Raw genomic sequence first — 16767 nt, 5'->3', positions numbered from 1 at the left:
ATGTTTGTTTTTGTTGTTGTTGGTGTTGGTGTTGCCATTGGTGCTTGTAAAAACATTTACTGTGCTTAATTTGTTCGCTCTTTATTTATGTTTAAATTTTGTTTGTGTTTTTTGGGTTTATTTTTTTGAATGAAGCAAAAAGGGGCACATGGCATGGTTTACAGAGGGCAACAGGGGAACAGATGTTGCACTGTGGTTAAACCCAATTAAAGGGAAATTAAATACGAATGCATGTGCGCAGAGAGTTTTAATTAAAACGAGATAGAGCTTGTATTGGTGGTTTGAGATATGCTTTTAAGACAGCTCGAAAGAGTAGAGTAGATAAGTGTTGCACAAAGCCAATATGCTCTTTTCATTTTCGTGTATAAATGTAAAAGAAAATATTTAAATAGAAGAAATGAGACATGAGAGCACAAGAGATATAGAGAGAGACCTCAATTTTGATATACATATGCGCTTTCCGAACTGCAAACAAATCCCTCCGCACAAGGGGCTAAAAAGTTCAACCAAGTTTTTCGTAACATAAATTTCTATATAACAGTTTATAGATATGTTCACATTTGCTTTTGGTATTCAGCTCAGCTCTTAGTGAAGCACAAGCTTATATGAATATATGAATACTCACATTTACTTTAGCTATTCAGCGTAACTCTTATTGAGGCGCATCTAATGCTCCGCCAGAAAACCCCACATTCTAAACATTTTTAACATTGGCGCCCAAGTGAATTGAAGTCGCTTGTTGTTCGCTGGCTGAATGGAGGGAGAATGGAATCATTATGATGTTTATTGCCCGAGCCCCTGACACTGAACTTGTATTTTGTTCATTTGAGTGTGCCATTTTACAATGTTGGGGCATTGTTTTTCGCTGTTATTGTGGGCATCTTTTCGCGGGCACCTAAATCGAAATTTATGCCCCACAAACCTAGGGGGCAGCCAAGCGTTTCGAATGCTAATGCCGAAGGTTGCAACAGCATTGCATAAGCGCCACGTCTGGCCAACATTCAGAGCAGACTATGGCTGTCTAGACATCTGGAGATGACAGCATGATTTTAGGTTTTTGTTTCTTTTTTCTGCTTCACAGATGCTCTTCTTATTAGTATTATATTTGCCAACTCAGCGTTGTCAGCTGATAACTGAACTTAAGGAGAACAAAAGAAAACATTTAGGTCCTACAGATTGTACTAAATATACAATACTGAACAAAGTAAAGCGCAGCAATATAATGAATTAGATTTTTTTCAAATGTGACTCAGCTTTGTTATAAAAAAACAACAACATTTATTTCCATATTTTCCCATATATTTATATTATATAATTTTTTTCGCGCTTGCCTCTCAGCACGTAGTTTATTTGCCAAATAATTTGATATAATTGAAGTTCGTGCTTAAAACGTAATTCTCAAAATAAATAAAGATAAACTAATTCAAAAATATAAATTTTGAAATTTAGTGTTAAGTTACTATATTGAAAAATAAATCAATGTCGCGAAAACAAGGAATATAATATAAAATATAAAATGTTTTGCTGTATATAGGAAATAAATAACTATGAAGGGATTGCGCTTATACGGCTATAGATATAAATAAGAAAACTAAAATTTCATAAGATCCTAAAAAAAAATAAATAAATAAAAAAGGTTTTTTTTTTCAAATTTGAATTCTATAAATTGCAGAAAAACTAAATTAAATAAAATTATTATTGACTTATAGATATATCATCCATAACTTCCTGCATACAATTTACTATTCTTCAAAAAATAAAGGAAATTGTAATTATTTAAATATATATATCAGACACACGCAAATCCTACAAATACAAAATCTGAATGTGTAATTTTGTTGTTTGCTATTTAATAAAAGCTATCACATTTAATAATAGAAAATAGCTACATATGTGATAGAAATTATAGGCTAGTCATAATATTTTTCCAATAATTGATCGATATGCATACTCGATTAAGCATTAACTGTAATTATTAAAAAAAAAAAAATGTTGATCGAGACGCGTGGAAATAATGGTGCAGCCAGATGAAACATATACAATGCAACAATTACGGCCACTATGCAATCATCATAAATTTAATGGCAAATCCGCAACTATAAAATATAGAAAAAAATCTCAATTAAAAAAAAAAAAAAAATATATATATATATATATATATATATATATATATATATATATATATATATATATATATATATATATATATATATATATATACATATACATATATATATTTATTCAAATTGCAATGAAAATACCTATCGAATGCCTATTGAGGCGTCAATGACGCAACTTGCATTTTTTTTTTTTGCTATATATATTTTATGCACTCAATTTGGAATGACTTTTATGCTGCCTTAAGCGACGATTACAGGTATATAAAAATGTATATATGTATATGTATATATATCTGCATATAGAAATGCTTCAAGTGCAGCATTTTGCGCGCCTGCACTTGCAAAGCACTTAAGAAAATTGCTGACTAAATGCAATTGCATTAATGAATAATAATGTTGAAAATGGGCTCAGACGATTATAAATATTATTATTATTATTAATTTTTTTGTTTTTTGTTTGAAAGACCTATATTTTTTAATGCAATTTGTTTAAGGTAAAGACCTTAAGCTAGACTGGAATTATAATTAAGTTTGAGACAGCAAAAGTGAAATATATTTATTTATATTTTAATCAAAATGTGGTGGGAATCTTTATTTGAGTATAACATATTTTATTTTATAAATATATAAATGCTTAATTTATTTAAACATATATTTATTATTATATTTATTATTAATATAAATTTTATATACAAAACTTCCAAGTCTTAAATGAATATTTTATATAAATTTAAAGAGTGACATCTTTGATTTGTTAATTTGAAATATTTATATAAATTTAGTTTCGACTGATTTAAAAATTATTTTCAAGCCAATTATTTATGATTTCTTTTGCCTTTTTTATACAATCCATGTTTGGTCATCAATTTGATTAACACTAAACAACAACTCGACATATTTTTATTGATTGCACTTTTTGCTAATTGCTTTTATTTTTAACCTGAATAAAGAGTCGAGTTGACATAACTCTCAGACATGTGATATCCGCTTTGGCTAAAAGCCACAATAATTATTTATATTAATTTATTGACTTGAAATGCTTTCAAGTGATTTGTTAATTGTTTATAAGCCTGTTAAAAACTTTTTTTTAGACATATTCGAAAGCTTTCAAAAAGGTGACAAAGAAAATATATTTATAAATAAAAGCAGCTCTGATAGCAGATTATATCTTAATCTGACATGATGTGCATCTTTTAATTAAATATATATAAACATTTCTTTTTAATATTTTAATTAACTTTCATTTGTCTGTTCTGTTGTCATATCTATATATATAACCTTATATTATATACATGTTCTTAATAAATTTCAGTTGCAATCAGTTGCAAGACTTGACTTGACTATCAAGTGGCTTTTACTTGTCTTGACTGTTGCTATTGTTGTTGTTGTTGTTGCTGTCGCTGTCACCGAATTACAACAGCATCAATCAAGATTGTTCCAGTTGCTGTCACTTCATACACATGAGCTGATAAGAGACTTGACACCTTGCTTGCTGTTGATCCACACCCACTCGGTGGCAGTTGAGGCAACAAATTGCAAATTGTTCCAACGACTTCCTTGCGTAGTCGTAATTCAATTAAATGCGACGTGCATGGGATGATAAATCATTGTGTTATTACACGTTCTCAACTAGCCAGAGGTTACGATCTTCTGTTACATAAATAGCGGCAGTTATATAGGCTATACATCCCTATACATATACATATATACTATTCGAGTTATTACTAGGTTAATGCAAATTTATTCGCCTCGAGCTCTCGTAGCTAGTTTGTTGTGAAGCTGACTTTAAACTTTAGAACGGAACATTGTGAAGGCAGCTAAGCTAATTTTTATTTTTATTTTTAATTTTTATATTTTTGAAAGTAAATTGAACAGCATTAAATAAATTTAAAAAAAAAATGTCCTTGCAAAATTGTAAAATTATACTTCTTATAGTTTAGAAATTTATAAAAGAAGAAAAGCATCCATCATATTTCATATTATTAAAAATCAATGCAATGATTTTTAATATTAGCTTAACAATTATAGAGCAACATTTAGCTCTAACAAAGGCCAAATATACGTAAATACCCCAATTATGAGTATTCACATAGTTTATTCACACATTCATTTCACTGTTTATAACAAATATTTAACTTTCCATTACAAACTTCAACAATGAACCTAAAACTAATAAATTTTCCTTTGCTCTTTCTCTTTGCAGGTAAGTCAAGTTCAAAATAATATGCAACTTGGCAAGTATATGTAAACTTGTATATATTAACTATATATATATTTATACTATATATGTGTTCAACTTGTGTGTAATTATCTGCACAAACTGAATGGCATTGTGTGTGATAGGCAGAGGCATTGCATGTCTGCGTTTTTGCGATACATTTTCAGTAATCCGTCTAGACAATGCCTCCATTGTTTAGCTCATTCGCATAACAATAGAGCCGGGTACTTCAATTGATATTTTATCATATTGCTGACAGTATTAATTATAATAAATGCTCTCTCAATATGAGATAGTTAGATACTAAAATCCAACTGCATTCAGATTGCATTAAATATCAAATCCCATTTTGAAATCAATTTTGCTGCAAATTTTTGTTAAATTTAGTTTCAAGTTAAGCAAACATTTTGTTAGTTGTGCCAGCTCAAGCTAAACTTTGAGAGAAAAATGTAACAATTTGTCTAAAATATGTTTGCCAAGTCAACATGAATGAAAAACGAGAAGAGGCGAGAGTGTGTGTGTGTGTGTGCGGGTTTGTCTATGTAATAAATGTGTGTGAGTGTGGTCAGCCTTGAACCACACCTTGTGTGTGGAGCATTGAGATGCTGTAGAGTATGTATTTTGGTTAAACTCTTTCAAATGTAATTTAAGTCAAGAGCTGCAAAGCCAAAGTCCTGAGGCTATTAGTAAAATCTTACGATTTTACAGGGTATTTACTTAAATATATTATATCTATATAACCTTGTTGCTCTTAAATCTACATTCAGCTGAAAAGTGTTTAAATTTCACCAAATTTATTACACAGACTTTTGCTACTCAATATATACGTTTTAAATTTTGGAATATTTTCAGTATTTTCTGCATTTTCTACTTGATTTTTGGTTAAAGTTCTTAATGCAACTCCTGAATATCAGTTTTCCCCCAATTTCACCAGCCAAAAAGTTCAGCTCTGTGCGTATATCAAGTTTTTCAATGGAGAAATTGGATTTGTTAATTGAATGAGTAACTCGCTGCAGCAACTACAAGCGCAGATGCCAAACACACATGCACACGCACACACACTTGCACACACACACTTGCTCACCCACACGCGCACACATGCTGAGAGCTGTGACTTTTGGCATGTGGTGCCTGGTGCCTGGTGCCTGGCTCAACATGCTGCGAACTTGGACCCTTGTCCATGACTTGTTTGCTCTGCTGTCAATATTTTATAATGGCGTGTGCCAAATTATGGTGCATGTACATACATGTATGTACAACATACATATAGAGTTATGTCTGTGGGTGTGTGTGTGTGTGTGTGTGCAACAGTTTGTGACTGGCATGCGGGCAATAGCGGTATTATCCTGTTCGCCTTTGTTTGCTTATCACTTGTCTTGGCCAACTGCAGGGTTCTTGTTTATTTGCGAGGGTTATACAAATGTGAATTATGTGTGGGAGTTGGCTAGTCTCTATATATAGAGTGTATGCGAGGGGTTGCTAATAAGTTGCGGGAATAGAGCAGTTGGATTAACTGACTGATTGAAGTCTGTTTATAAAGGTTAGCTAATGAGTTGCTGGAGCTGATTGAAGTATGTTTATATAGGACATATATAGGAGGGCTGATTTGGGTAGGAGGTAGGTTTAACTTTACTCGGCTACGATATTAGCAATGACTTTAAGCGAAGATCTTGAATAGATATACATTCCATTTATTTCTCATTTGCATCAATTTATCCTCTCTCTCATTCGATACCTTCATCTCCCTCTCTCTCATCTCTCTCTGTATATGATTAAGCGCTGTGCATTTCATGCGCTTAATTAAATGACATGTAATTTAATTGAATCTATGGCATAATTAAGTGCTTAAATTAATTTGTCGTCGACTCTTAATATTTGCTGTGCCTGTTTCTTTTTTTTCATGCCATTTACGTAGATTATTAATTGCGCATACGCCCAGTTGTACTGCAATGCATTTCATATGCATTCGACTTTTAATTGCACATTTTTCAATTAAAAACTATAAAACAAAAAGGCAAAAAGAATAAAAACAGAAAAAAAAAAAAAAAAAAAAAACTCTTGCACACAAATGCTCCGCTATTTGTGGGAGGTCCACATGGAATATAACGCGCGCGCGCTGTATATGTTTGTGTGTGTGTGAGTATGTGTATTTGCTGTAGATTTGTTTATGCGATTGCATTGTTTAATTGAATTTGCTGTACTGTAACAAATGCCAAATAAACAAATGAAATAAAACATGAAAAAAGTACCGGATATAAATGTTTCAATTGTATGTGAGGGCAATAAATAAAAAAAATATATACAAAAATCTGTATATATAATATACATTTGCGAGATGAGTAATAGACTGTCAGATACGCTTAATTATATATATTATAAATTCTTATGAAGCGCTCTTGAAGACATACTGAATAAATATTTTTTGAAGCACATATAAATACGATATAAATTAATTTTATTTGCCATATATCAAGACAGATTTTATTATATAATTTCGTATTTTAATACGATTTATATCATTTTATTTTATTTATTTATTTTTCTTTAAATTTATTATAAATTTATATATTTTTATATATTTAACGCAAGTTTTGTTGTTGCAAATATTATTTATATATGAGCCACATATTTATGCGAAATATATGTTTTCTTTATATGCTTATGCAATATGCAATGCAAATGAAATTCAAATAAATACGCATTTTTGTATACATAGTTCCTTATCAGAAGTCTATAAATAATTGCCATAACTTTTGCTAACAGAACTTTCTTGCTTTATAAAGGGTATACCCAAAGCACAGCAAAAAATAATAAAAAGGCAGCAACAAAAGTTCAGAAGTGCAATTAATTTCTGTAGTACTCACTTTTAAGCGTTCCCTTTTGCTGTTTGGTTTTTTGCTTTTGGTAATCGCATTGCATCTCCTCGAAATATATATATATGCCTGTTTTGCAAGTATTCCCAATTAATTTGGTGCGCAATAAATCACGAGAACTGTTACCACTGGATTTATTCACATTTTTTGTTGTATTTTTTGTATTTTCTGTTTTCACAAAACTTTGCCAAATTGATAAATGGATGCAAATGGAACTGGCACTTTGATACTAAATAGTTAGACTACATAGTTGGCAAATAATAGTGAAAGAGACTTTTCTATATATAAAATGCTATTTTTGTAGTACAACAAAATAGAAGAATTTGTATGCATATATAAATTTGGTTTATGAAAATATGTAAATGAAATTTGTTATTTTATATGAATATATTTTAATTTGTTAAATATTTGTTATTATTTTTTATTAAAAAAAAAATATATTTATCATTAAGAATACTTTTTTTATTATTAAAAATAATAATAAATATATAATAATAATAATATATATATTTTTAAAAATATTTTTATAACGAAATAATAAATATAATAATATAAATAAAGAATAATTTTTTGTTATTATTGAAAATAATAATAAATAAATAATATTAAAATATATATCTTTTAAATATGTTAATAAGGATATAATATTGAAACTTATTTGTTATGCACAATATATTTTTAATTCACTTAATAATACATATTTAATTATTTTTAAATTTATTATTATTTGCTATTAAATTTATTGTTTTATTTTTATGTATTGTCATTGAAGAAAAATAATATAAAAGTATTATTCTTATTTTTTTTTTTAATAAATCTCTGAGCCTAGTTGACATTAGCATTTTCTTTTGGTATCTCATAATTAGTTTTGAGCTCGTATCATAAATTTTTATGGGGAAAAATCCCAAATTCAAGGTAACCTGCAGTTAAATTCTGATATTTTGATTGTTTAGCTGTACTCTGTTAAGCACATAGATAGTAGAGTAGAGTAGCATATATGCATATATATTCGCTCCATTTCATGTGCGTGTGTGTGTGAAATGGACTTGTAATAATATTTCTATTGTTGCTGCAGTCGAGTCGAAACAAATATCAACGTACATATTTTTGAAAGCCACCTGTGCAGACGGCAATAGAAGCAAAAAGTGCACGTGAATGCAGAATGTCATTAAATGCTCGACTGGCTGGTTGGTTGCTTGGTAACCCTCTGGCATAAGGTGGCTGCGTCATGTTTTCCCTTACCATTGGCTTTCCCCTATGATAGCACACCCTAGTCTACATATAGAAACGTATATGTATTTATAGAGCAGAAAGAAAAATGACGCCCACACACACAGCTGACAGAGCTATTCATTCCGTTTCTGTGCATCTGCATTTGTATTACACATCCGTCTGTCTGACTGTCTCACTGTCTCACAGTCTCTGTGTCTGTCTCTGTTTCTGTCTTTCTCTGTCTGTCAATCAGTCTGACCGCCTGCGTGCTCTGTCGCTTGCACTTCCTTCTTTTATGTCAGTTTCGAACAGGAAATTTTAAGCACGGAAATCATGCGCAAGCGACAGCGACAACGACAACGACAACTACAACAACTGAAACTACGACTAACAATTGTTATAGCAAAAGTAACAACAGCATTTACAGTTGACAATTTTTGTTAGTTTTTCGCTTTCGCATTCGCATTCGCATTCACTTAATATTCGCACTGTCACGCTGGCTTTTGGCAAAAAGTTTCCGAGTTGCCGAAAATCCTTCATTTGTCTGGCACATTGAGGGTTAAGACTTAACATGCCAACTTTGTGCTCGACACACGCCTCATTTGCCACATGCAACATGCCGCATGCCGCATGCCGCATGCCACATGCCACATGCCACATGTCTGTCTCTCTGCTCGCATGCTTGCCATTTAATTAGCAAGCGCACTTAACAGGCTCTTCTTCAATCATGCTGACAACTCTGACAAAGTGGCGAGAAAAACAAAACAAACAAAAAAAAAAGATTGTGTGTTGCCACAATTTAATTTCGTTGCTCCTTTCAGGGTCAAACTGTAAGAAGCAGAAGAGCTTGAAACATGCTATGCGAGTTAGAGAATGAAGTGTGTGAGCGTTGCTTTTTTTGAGAGAGAGATAATGCGTGAAAGTGTGTTTGGACTTTAATCGAATACTAAATTGCAATGATGATGATGTAAGCATTATACATAACACTATATGCGATTAGTGGGTGCAAATGTAAAATATATAGAATTGCACACATTGTAATCTTGTTTTGAAAACTAGAATATTATGCAATATATTATATAAAAAAAATATATATATATTTATAATGAAGTGAATTCCACAAACTAAAATCAAAGCAAATTGCATTAATTAAAAATCAAATTTCAATAGAAATCAATTTGCATTAGACACGCCAATGGGCGTATCAGAAAGTGATAAGAGCCATTTGTAGTGAAGATCGATAGAGATTTAAGTGTGAAGCTTGTGAGACGTCATAGACTCTGATTAGAATTGCTTTGTCTATATTATTGTACATGTTATATATATTATTACATATATTTTTTTATAGACAGCCAAAGTTCTACACATAATCAATAAACACTGTTTAATACCCTGATCCGATGGAACAAGGACAGAAGTAGGCGTGACAGTATATAAATACTAGATCCAGATAGCAAGTAGAGTTTAGTCCAAGATTATTGTAGGGGGCATACGTAGGATTTGAGGGTATTGCCTAGTCGAACACGCTCTGCTGGAATACTTTTGCTTGTTTTATTTATATATTCAGTTGTTGTTTTATTTATGTAGTGTAGTGTTTTACTTATATGCATAAATATATGTATATATAAAATAAAAAAAATATGTATATATTAAATAAAATTCAAGGTATTTCCTAGACAATCATACTCTGCTAAAATATTTATTTATTTATATATTTATTTACTTATTTGTATATAAATATTTATTCTGTTCGATGAAAGTATTTAATTAATTGCCTTAATGGCTGCAGCGTATAATAACCTGATAGCCCGCTTGACTGTTAAAGCAACAAAAATTGTTGCAAGTCCCTTTAAAGAGCTTGCTGCAAATGCTCTGTTTATTTTATTTTGTTCTCTGCTGTTGCTTCTCTTCCAACTAATTTGCACATTTGCTTTTGCTGTTGTTTTAATGCCAAAGCAAATGTTTTTTCAACTTTGCAGCAAGAAGCTGCCAAGTTGGGTGTGTATGTGTGTGTGCGTTAGTGCTTGGAGTTAGATGTCTTTAAAGTGACACGTTAAAGGCAACAAGCGCGATGCCTTGAGGGGCTGCAGCAGCTGCTTTCAAGTCAATTCGCCATGGGCTTGTTTTCGTCTCTTTGTGGTCTGTTGCAACATGCAACATGGAAATGGCGGCAGCTGCAACAGCCAACAGCCCACTGCCAACTGCCAGCCACCAGCCACCAGCCACTTGCCTTTTGCGTGTACTCCGAGAAGGCGGCCAACAGCATTTCCGGCGCTTTTGAATTTTTGGGCTATCGCATAGCGAAATGAGTTGCACTGCCACAATGCCAATTTAACTGTATAATTGCAACAGAGCAAACAAAATGCTGATTACAGTGTGAGAGTGAGTAAGGCAGAGAGAGAGTGAGAGAGAGAGACAGAGAGTAAGGCATAATAAGCTTGGCGTGAGCTGCATTTGCTGCAATCTGGTTATGGCATGACTTAAAGACGTTCATTAGAAAGAGTTTAGCAGAGCAGCCACAAAAGGGCCACAGAAACAAAAACCAGGCTAACAATGAGCGCCAACTGGGCGTATGCTGAATATGGGAAATGCTGTCGTTGCTGCTTGTTGAGTTTCCTTCTTCTTTTTTTTTTTTTTGCCTACTCCATTTTGAATGCTTTTTTAATTATGTGATAAGAAGTGGAAGGAGCTGAAGTGGCTGTCTATATGTATATCAAATTATATATATAATTATGTATTATTATGTATGTATGTAAAGCTGTGGCAGTATATCTCGCATTAAGTATACGCAGAGTGGGTCGTAGTTGACTTTTACTGTTTTATGCAATTTCAGTCTTTAAGTTAACTAAATTCTAACTAAGAGAAGGAGTATTAAACAACAAATTATTAACTTGTATATCACCTGTAGCTATTCTACCTTGACAAGGGTATTTATGCTGCCATATTTTAGCGACACTAAAAACTTTATTCTTATGCGCCCCTTTATGCATATCATATTTATTTATCATATCGCATAAAAGAACGCTGCCACAGCCACTCAGTCTAGACTTTTAAGTGTTGCACTCGCTGCAATTCACACACACACATACACACACACCTGCTCATCAACTGTATCGTGTAGCTGCATCTCATTGAGCGTGCGCCCAACTGCCGTCACCTTATGCAATTTCTTTTCTTTTCTCCCATTTTATATATATGTAGATATGTTTTATTTTCCAGCCAGGTGAATTCGAATGTTGACTTTTTGCAGCTGCAGTTGCAGAATGCGTCACGTATTTGATTGAAATTCCATTTGATTATTGATGCTGATGAGTTTTACGCTGATGACAGCTGCTGGCTGGCCTCAACTTTGCACTTTACGCTCGATAATGCCTCAGCTGTGTCCCTTTCTCTCTCTCTCTCTCTCTCTCTCTCTCCATCTCTCTCGCTCGCTTTCTCTTATTCTCTTTGGATTTCATATTGAATCTATTTTTATATTTTTTGTACAGTGCCCAAGCTGTCGCAGCTTGTCTCTGTCGGCATTACTTGTGGTAAGCGCACGCGTATATATGTATAGGTGTGCGTGTGTGTGTGTGTGTGTGTGTGTGCGAGCATATGCCACATTCTTGCCTTAACTTGGCCAAGTCAAGTTTATTTTTGCTATGACCTAAGTTAGCTTGAGCCAGTTGCAACGGCTTGCATAATAATAATAAAAGAACAAAAATCTACTTCTACGGGCAGTAAATTGCAAGCAGATCAGCAGCATCCTGAGTGAATTTTATTATTTTACAGTGAGAATTTATAGATGACATAACATAATTTTTATATATATTTTTTTATTATATAGAGGATGACCAAACTAGATTGATTTAATTGCCAATATATCTATAAAGCAGCAGCTGCTTGAGCTAGCAATAAATAAGTTTTGTCTGTTGATTTTACAGTTTATTTTGCTGTCTGTTCAAATGGAATCAGGCTACTCAATAGCTCTGATGAGCACTCCATCAAGCTATATCTCTTGGGCATTGCTCTGTCTTTGGTTAATGCTAACGAGGCCGTCACTTTGGCTGAGCTGCATTTGCTGGCATTCAATCTTGTCCTTCAAGTGCTTGGGCACTCCCAGTGAAGTCAATATGAATCTATATCAAATGCCATGCATATAGCTTCAATACGCAACCACAAATACCGTAATACATCGCAGCATTTTCAATATTCAGCCATTTCATTTGCTCTGCCTTGTATTTAGTCGAGGAAATCAAATCCAAGAAATATATTCATATAAGCATATAAAATGCTCAACATTTATAGCTCGACTCGTTCCAGTTTCTTAGATCATTTCGTATACAGTAGCTCTAATATGTTAATGTACACAAAGCAGATGCAGATGCTGTGGCTAGTTGTTTGCTTTTATAATTTTGTTGTTGTTGTTGTTGTTGTTGTTGTGGCTGTAGCTTGGCCTGATTATGTTAATTTCCATTAGTTGCATTTGAGTGCGCATATGTCGCTTCATGTTGTCCGTCTAACCAACTGACAGGACTTAAGACCCTAAGCAGCTTGTGCCACTGCAGGCGGCTTACAGAGGTCAAAACAAGAGCTTAAATTGCAGCAGCTGCAATTAGAGCGAATATTTTGGCAAATATAAATGTGAAATGCAGCTGAAAATATATTTAATTCATGTGATTCGATAGCTGTGCTGTTTAGCTGCTTTTACAGTTGAGCTAAAAGTCTATTGACCATGTGATGTTTGTTGTTGTTGTTGGCCAAGTAAGTGAAGTGTCAAAAGCAGCAACTCAAGCAAGTCAAGCCAATCTAAGTGGCTAAGCATTAAACACTTCATTTAAGTACTCGAATACAATAAATTTTATTAATGTATTGTATATACATAAATAACTGTAAATTTGTATATTTAGAAATCTCCAAATTTGTCTAAATATAATTTCATTTATTTATAATTAGCTGCGGCTTCCTTTGCAGCTTATTTAGTTTCAATTGCGCCAGCTGCTTGTGGCTGCAGGCGCTAAACAAGTCCATAATAACGCTCACAGCTGTGTGAGTGAGTGAGTTCGTGTGTGTGTGTGTGTGGGAGGGGGCGTGCCTGTAGCCAAGTGCTGCCAAGTCTAATTAGCCCCATAATTGAGGCCGACATTTGGCTTTAGCCGTGACAGTCCTGCAATTAAAATTCCTTTGCCACCACTCATGCCACACACTTGGCCCAAAGGCGCTTGTCGCACATGTCGAGCATTTGAGGCTAACCAGATACACTACTACTGCCAGGCGTAGCTTCATTTTTTTTTCTCTCTCTCTCTCTCTCTACCACCCGTCCATTTCTGTGTGCAGCCTGCAATTCGGTTCAGTGCATTTGCATTTGCATTTGCAGCTGCCTCATGCGGCATGCGGCATGCAACGTGCGGCACGTGGCTGGTCATTATTAGCTGCATTGATTTGGCTGCCCCATTCAAAAGCCGTTTTAATTGTTCGGGGAACTTCGATTGGGGCAGCTCCACTAATTGCCTGCTGGCTTTTTATGAAGCGAGCGCGTGGCAAGTGGCAAGTGGCAAATGCAGCAGCAATTCGCAATTGAGGCCTTAATTATATTATTTTTTGTTCAGCAAATTGAAAACTCAACCAAAGCAGGAAATTTATTTTTAAACTCACAAATAATTGTGAAGCATAATAAAAAAAAAAATGGTGTGGATTTATTTTATATTTGAAACTAATTAGGGTGAAAATTGGCATACAAATTCATTAATTGGGATTTCCTTGAAAGCTTTTGATAAGTTTTGAAAATAAATATTAATTGATAGTTTCAAATATACATATAAATTTCTTATGAAAATAAAATAGTAAAATATGTTGACACAATTTTTAGAGCTTTTTGTTATAAAAAAAAAAAGTAAATAAATACTTAAAATATAAAAAGCAAATTTATAATTATGTTCTGCAAAAATTATATTAAAATATATATAATATATAATATAGTTGCTTTAAATATTAAAAAAAAATAGAAATTATAATTAGAAATAAATATTTTCATAGATTTTTTACCATCTCTAACTTTTAAATAAATATAAAAAATACTTTCTTAAAAAAAAAAAATAAATAAATAAACAAAGTTTTAAAACTCAACCCAGACGTCTTAATAAGCTAATATGCCTCTTTTTATTTATCACAAAACCAACATAATTTAATTCTTTTCAGTTATTTATAACATTTAAATTTGTGATTTTAGCCACATGTTTTCACGCTTCAGAAAACATTTGTATAAATAAATGGTTAGCCTAAATAAACTGATATCTAATCAAATATCAATTGTCAGCGCATGCTAATTGTATTATTTTCTATAACTAATTAAATTAAATATTCTATCCATATATAACTATTTAATGCATTGTCTTTCTCATTCCCATTGCAGACGAAACGATTTATCCGACTGGACAACATTTGCATGCAGATTTAATAATGGTAAGTTCTATGTTGATTTAATGCAGCAGCTGAAACTGAAGCTGAAGCTGCCAAATTGCCTGAATGTGTTGTATGGTCCTTCCGTCCACCTGTCCGCTTGTCCACCTGACTGGCTGTCTATCCGTTTTGCCGCCCCATGCCCCAGGTTCCGTGTCGTTGACATTCGACTAATTAATTTCACGGCCAATTGACGTGTGTCAATTAGCTGGGCACGGTTCGTGGGGCTTACGCAAAGTTCACATTGAAATTTGTGTGTGGAACGAGAACTTCAAAAGTCAATTACTATATTACATAATAGTCTCTCGTTTGGTTGTTTGCTGGTTTGTCGGCTTGTTTGCTCACGTATTTCTATGCACACACGTTATTGTATTAATAGCCAACTAAATCTTGGCTTAGGCACAGCCACTCGAGCCAATTGACTTTGATTCAATTTATTGCCCAAATATGTAAATTCATGCAAGTAACTTACAACATTTGCTCCTAACACTCAATGTTGGCCTATTAGAGAGAACGTGTTCAGCTTATCAAGAATATGTTTTATTCAAATGCCATCGAGACTTGACATTTTCTTGCCTAACCTTTGTTGACCTTCAGGGCGAAACAAGGCTTTAATTGATCATTAATGTACTTTTTGCATACCCTATTATTGTTGAAAATTATGTTTGAAGGTGAGGAAGGGAGAGAGAGAGAGAGAGAGGGAGAGAGGGAGGGAGAGAGAGACAGAGAGAGGGAGAGAGAGACAGAGAGAGAGAGAGAGAGAAGAAAGGAGAGAGAGGGAGAGAGAGATATTGACTGAGACAGAGAGAGAGAGAGAGAGAGAGATATATAGACAGAGACAGAGACAGAGAGAGAGAGAGAGAAAGAGAGAGAGAGTCTATTAGCCAGTCTAGTACTACCCTTGACAGTTGTCATATTTCTTCTTCTTTCTTCTCTCGTCTTTTTTTTTCTCAATTAAAGATTCCTCTAAAATGTAAACAAATAGTTATCCAAGTACTACCGTTCAGAGCAGTCTAAGTTGTTTATATGTCTATTTATCTACTTTCCTCCTCTTAAGTTTCCAACTTAGGCTATCTTCAAAATGATGTATAATGTTTCGTTGGGAGTCATTTCCTATTAAGACAACTTGTATAACATATTCGCCAGAGTATTTTCAAGTCGGGCATTCTCTAATTACTCGTACTCGTGTATATTGTATTGTATTGTATCTATCTCTGTTTATGCTGAATTAGATTCATTATCTCACATGCACGTTCTCTCTAGTCAGTTTCCCACTTTGCGCAATACTTAAACATTTATCACCTGGGGTAATTCCTAACTTATATTTATATACATACATATAGGTATATTTATATATATGTATATATATGTTTCTTTGCTAAAACTGTTTTGTTTTGCAATGGCTCACACGCCTTTGTTACTCACTTTCCGACTTGCTCAATGCTTTAAATATATCGCCTCTCTATGCGATGCTCATAATTTCAAGTAGTGCACACAAACATCTTCGAACAAAGAGCTGAGAGATGCCGCACTATATTTATGAACTTGTTTGTGATAGATCCGAAATCAATGGCCGGCATTTTGTGAGCTGAGCAAAATACTTGCTTACGAATTGCGCGTATAAAGTTTCCGTATTTGTCTATTAAACTTGACGTATTAACGGATCGCATTAATCTTCGTTGTCTTTGACGCAATTCTGTTGTTCTGTTTTCTCTCCCTCTCTCTTTCTCTTTCTCGCTCAAGCAATTTGCTTGACTTGCTGGGTCTTGTTTTTGGTTTGGCTTAAATGGCGTTAAATGAATGTTCACAATGTACGCCAAAAGCGATTAATTTGAGAATGTGTGGGTGTGTGTGTGTGTGTGTGTGTCTGTAGGTGTGTGCGTGTGTGTAGCTCGGTTGCGCTCAC

General features: G+C 33.4%; 1 protein-coding gene across 2 annotated transcripts in view; it reads left to right on the top strand.

Moving 5' to 3' along the window:
- The window catches only part of LOC6579378, a 91946-nt gene that overhangs the window by 42630 nt on the left and 32549 nt on the right, over positions 1 to 16767 (top strand). For both annotated transcript variants that reach the window (XM_032730675.2, XM_002005238.3), the window contains one exon: positions 14815 to 14864. The gene's annotated coding sequence lies outside the window, so the exon portion shown is untranslated. The remainder of the gene's footprint in view (positions 1 to 14814; positions 14865 to 16767) is intronic.

The sequence above is a fragment of the Drosophila mojavensis genome, unplaced genomic scaffold (genome assembly GCF_018153725.1).
Source record: "Drosophila mojavensis isolate 15081-1352.22 unplaced genomic scaffold, ASM1815372v1 contig_80, whole genome shotgun sequence".
Classification (NCBI taxonomy): Eukaryota; Metazoa; Arthropoda; class Insecta; order Diptera; family Drosophilidae; genus Drosophila; species Drosophila mojavensis.
Note: the sequence above shows the minus strand (reverse complement) of the source record. Positions and strands in the feature narration are given on the sequence as shown.